At 39.9% G+C, this 5,000-nt stretch overlaps 5 non-coding genes across 5 annotated transcripts; 3 read left to right on the top strand and 2 right to left on the bottom strand.

Annotated features, from left to right (window-relative positions):
• Positions 1-443: 443 nt before the first annotated feature.
• trnad-guc (transfer RNA aspartic acid (anticodon GUC)) lies at positions 444-515 on the bottom strand. The gene has a single exon. It is a non-coding gene; the product is annotated as a tRNA-Asp (tRNA).
• A 118-nt stretch (positions 516-633) lies between these two features.
• Positions 634-752, top strand: LOC137917415 (5S ribosomal RNA). Its single transcript, XR_011106647.1, has one exon. It is a non-coding gene; the product is annotated as a 5S ribosomal RNA (ribosomal RNA).
• Positions 753-2,172: 1,420 nt separating this feature from the next.
• LOC137917414 (5S ribosomal RNA) lies at positions 2,173-2,291 on the top strand. Its single transcript, XR_011106646.1, has one exon. It is a non-coding gene; the product is annotated as a 5S ribosomal RNA (ribosomal RNA).
• Positions 2,292-3,640: 1,349 nt separating this feature from the next.
• LOC137917413 (5S ribosomal RNA) lies at positions 3,641-3,759 on the top strand. The gene has a single exon (XR_011106645.1). It is a non-coding gene; the product is annotated as a 5S ribosomal RNA (ribosomal RNA).
• Positions 3,760-4,917: 1,158 nt separating this feature from the next.
• On the bottom strand, positions 4,918-4,989 carry trnad-guc (transfer RNA aspartic acid (anticodon GUC)). The gene has a single exon. It is a non-coding gene; the product is annotated as a tRNA-Asp (tRNA).
• Between the last annotated feature and the right edge of the window lie 11 nt (positions 4,990-5,000).

Here is a 5,000-nt window from a genome sequence, read left to right as displayed (position 1 = left end):
TTTATTTATTTTTAATGACACAAGCATGGATGACGCCAGAGTAAAATGACCATGTGTGATTATATATATAAAATTGTGCTTCCTTTGATTTTTAGATATTTTATTTGATCTGTATATTTGATGTTCATCATCTTTTATTTGATCTGTATCTTTGATGTTCATCATCTTTTATTTGTTCTGTATCTTTGATGTTCATCATCTTTTATTTGATCTGTATCTTTGATGTTCATCATCTTTCATTTGATCTGTATCTTTGATGTTCATCATCTTTTAATTTGATCTTTGATCAGTGATTGAACAGCTGTGATTGGACAGCAAAGAATGAACCTTTTTTGTATCGAGACAGGATGGATCTCAGAATTAAATGTGTTCCAAGATTGATCAAGAAGTTGATTGCATGCTTAATTTCTTTGGAAAATATTTACGCCGGATGCAAAGAACATCTCCCCGTCGGGGAATCGAACCCCGGTCTTCCGCGTGACAGGCGGAGATACTGTCCACTATACTAACGAGGAAGACACAAACGCGCGAGGTGACGCCCGCTGCGAAAGTATTTAGTTTTTTCTAAATAACCGGCGGTCCGCCGAGTTTGGACAGTCGTGTTTATATACTGTCCTTTTCGCCGCGGCTTTCGTCTACGGCCATACCACTCTGAACACGCCCGATCTCGTCCGATCTCGGAAGCTAAGCAGGGTCGGGCCTGGTTAGTACTTGGATGGGAGACCGCCTGGGAATACCAGGTGCCGTAAGCTTTTCCTCATCCCTGAGGCTGCGGGCAAACAAAATGGAATTTTTTTCATCCAAAAGTCGGAAATCAAGATGGTTGTCAATTTGAAGACTTGTGATTGATGACTTTCCTTGAGCGGTTGATTGATTTCATAGGTTGATTTTATTTATTTATTTATTTTTAATGACACAAGCATGGATGACGCCAGAGTAAAATGACCATGTGTGATTATATATATAAAATTGTGCTTCCTTTGATTTTTAGATATTTTATTTGATCTGTATATTTGATGTTCATCATCTTTTAATTTGATCTTTGATCAGTGATTGAACAGCTGCGATTGGACAGCAGAGATTGGACCTTTTTTGTATCCAGACAGAATCGATTTCAGAATTAAATGTGTTCCAAGATTGATCAAGATCAAGAAGTTTATTGCATGAATAATTCTTTTGGAAAATATTTTCGCCGGATGCCATTTTTTGTGTTCTATGCTTTCGCCACAAGAGGGCGTAAGTACTCTGATGCTGAGAAATAGGGACTGCAGAAGAAGCGAGAGAGAGAATGAGAGAAGAAGAATGCAGAGTTGATGTTCCAGTGCGAGTTGTACTAAAGATGCACTAAAGATGCACTAAAGATGTACTAAAGATGTACTAAAGATGTACTAAAGATGTTCTGATAAAGTTAAGTGGTTGGAACTGCTACTGCCTTCTTATTTCCAACCAGCACCACACCATTCCTGATGCAACTCTCTGCATTTATCCGGGCTTGAGACCGGCACAAGGGAGAAACTAGCAATGCTACGTTAGCTCCTGCTAACCGCACTACCCGTACTACCATGAGGCTGCATTACCCTGTATGGTTTGATCAGTGACATTATATATATAATTGTGCTTCCTTTGATCTTAAGATCTATTATTTGATCAGGATCTTTGATGTTCATCATCTTTTATTTGATCTGTATCTTTGATGTTCATCATCTTTTATTTGATTTGTATCTTTGATGTTCATCATCTTTTATTTGATCTGTATCTTTGATGTTCATCATCTTTTATTTGATTTGTATCTTTGATGTTCATCATCTTTTATTTGATCTTTGATCAGTGATTGAACAGCTGTGATTGGACAGCAAAGAATGAACCTTTTTTGTATCGAGACAGGATGGATCTCAGAATTAAATGTGTTCCAAGATTGATCAAGAAGTTGATTGCATGCTTAATTTCTTTGGAGAATATTTGCGCCGGGTGCCTGGAACACCTCCCCGCCGGGGAGTCGAACCCCGGTCTTCCGCGTGACAGGCGGAGATACTGTCCACTATACTAACGAGGAAGACGTAATCGCGCGAGGTGACGCCCGCTGGGAAAGTATTTAGTTTTTTTTTAAATACACGGCGGTCCGCCGAGTTTGGACAGTCGTGTTTATATACTGTCCTTTTCGCCGCGGCTTTCGTCTACGGCCATACCACTCTGAACACGCCCGATCTCGTCCGATCTCGGAAGCTAAGCAGGGTCGGGCCTGGTTAGTACTTGGATGGGAGACCGCCTGGGAATACCAGGTGCCGTAAGCTTTTCCTCATCCCTGAGGCTGCAGGCAAACAAAGTGGAATTTTTTCATCCGAAAGTCGGAAATCAAGATGGTTGTCAATTTGAAGACTTGTGATTGATGACTTTCCCTGAGCGGTTGATTGATTTCATAGGTTGATTTTATTTTTTTTATGACACAAGCATGGATGACGCCAGAGTAAAATGACCATGTGTGATTATATATATAAAATTGTGCTTCCTTTGATTTTTAGATATTTTATTTGATCTGTATATTTGATGTTCATCATCTTTTAATTTGATCTTTGATCAGTGATTGAACAGCTGCGATTGGACAGCAGAGATTGGACCTTTTTTGTATCCAGACAGAATCGATTTCAGAATTAAATGTGTTCCAAGATTGATCAAGATCAAGAAGTTTATTGCATGAATAATTCTTTTGGAAAATATTTTCGCCGGATGCCATTTTTTGTGTTCTATGCTTTCGCCACAAGAGGGCGTAAGTACTCTGATGCTGAGAAATAGGGACTGCAGAAGAAGCGAGAGAGAGAATGAGAGAAGAAGAATGCAGAGTTGATGTTCCAGTGCGAGTTGTACTAAAGATGCACTAAAGATGCACTAAAGATGTACTAAAGATGTACTAAAGATGTACTAAAGATGTTCTGATAAAGTTAAGTGGTTGGAACTGCTACTGCCTTCTTATTTCCAACCAGCACCACACCATTCCTGATGCAACTCTCTGCATTTATCCGGGCTTGAGACCGGCACAAGGGAGAAACTAGCAATGCTACGTTAGTTCCTGCTAACCGCACTACCCGTACTACCATGAGGCTGCATTACCCTGTATGGTTTGATCAGTGACATTATATATATAATTGTGCTTCCTTTGATCTTAAGATCTATTATTTGATCAGGATCTTTGATGTTCATCATCTTTTATTTGATCTGTATCTTTGATGTTCATCATCTTTTATTTGATTTGTATCTTTGATGTTCATCATCTTTTATTTGATCTTTGATCAGTGATTGAACAGCTGTGATTGGACAGCAAAGAATGAACCTTTTTTGTATCGAGACAGGATGGATCTCAGAATTAAATGTGTTCCAAGATTGATCAAGAAGTTGATTGCATGCTTAATTTCTTTGGAAAATATTTGCGCCGGATGCCTGGATACAGAGAACACCTCCCCGTCGGGGAATCGAACCCCAGTCTTCCGCGTGACAGGCGGAGATACTGTCCACTATACTAACGAGGAAGACGTAATCGCGCGAGGTGACGCCCGCTGGGAAAGTATTTAGTTTTTTTTTAAATACACGGCGGTCCGCCGAGTTTGGACAGTCGTGTTTATATACTGTCCTTTTCGCCGCGGCTTTCGTCTACGGCCATACCACTCTGAACACGCCCGATCTCGTCCGATCTCGGAAGCTAAGCAGGGTCGGGCCTGGTTAGTACTTGGATGGGAGACCGCCTGGGAATACCAGGTGCCGTAAGCTTTTCCTCATCCCTGAGGCTGCGGGCAAACAAAGTGGAATTTTTTCATCCGAAAGTCGGAAATCAAGATGGTTGTCAATTTGAAGACTTGTGATTGATGACTTTCCCTGAGCGGTTGATTGATTTCATAGGTTGATTTTATTTTTTTTATGACACAAGCATGGATGACGCCAGAGTAAAATGACCATGTGTGATTATATATATAAAATTGTGCTTCCTTTGATTTTTAGATATTTTATTTGATCTGTATATTTGATGTTCATCATCTTTTAATTTGATCTTTGATCAGTGATTGAACAGCTGCGATTGGACAGCAGAGATTGGACCTTTTTTGTATCCAGACAGAATCGATTTCAGAATTAAATGTGTTCCAAGATTGATCAAGATCAAGAAGTTTATTGCATGAATAATTCTTTTGGAAAATATTTTCGCCGGATGCCATTTTTTGTGTTCTATGCTTTCGCCACAAGAGGGCGTAAGTACTCTGATGCTGAGAAATAGGGACTGCAGAAGAAGCGAGAGAGAGAATGAGAGAAGAAGAATGCAGAGTTGATGTTCCAGTGCGAGTTGTACTAAAGATGCACTAAAGATGCACTAAAGATGTACTAAAGATGTACTAAAGATGTACTAAAGATGTTCTGATAAAGTTAAGTGGTTGGAACTGCTACTGCCTTCTTATTTCCAACCAGCACCACACCATTCCTGATGCAACTCTCTGCATTTATCCGGGCTTGAGACCGGCACAAGGGAGAAACTAGCAATGCTACGTTAGTTCCTGCTAACCGCACTACCCGTACTACCATGAGGCTGCATTACCCTGTATGGTTTGATCAGTGACATTATATATATAATTGTGCTTCCTTTGATCTTAAGATCTATTATTTGATCAGGATCTTTGATGTTCATCATCTTTTATTTGATCTGTATCTTTGATGTTCATCATCTTTTATTTGATTTGTATCTTTGATGTTCATCATCTTTTATTTGATCTTTGATCAGTGATTGAACAGCTGTGATTGGACAGCAAAGAATGAACCTTTTTTGTATCGAGACAGGATGGATCTCAGAATTAAATGTGTTCCAAGATTGATCAAGAAGTTGATTGCATGCTTAATTTCTTTGGAAAATATTTGCGCCGGATGCCTGGATACAGAGAACACCTCCCCGTCGGGGAATCGAACCCCGGTCTTCCGCGTGACAGGCGGAGATACTGTCCACTATACTAACGAGGAAGACGTAATCG

Source organism: Brachionichthys hirsutus, unplaced genomic scaffold (assembly GCF_040956055.1).
Source record: "Brachionichthys hirsutus isolate HB-005 unplaced genomic scaffold, CSIRO-AGI_Bhir_v1 contig_1155, whole genome shotgun sequence".
Lineage (NCBI taxonomy): Eukaryota > Metazoa > Chordata > Actinopteri > Lophiiformes > Brachionichthyidae > Brachionichthys > Brachionichthys hirsutus.
This window is presented reverse-complemented; position numbering and strand designations above follow the sequence as displayed.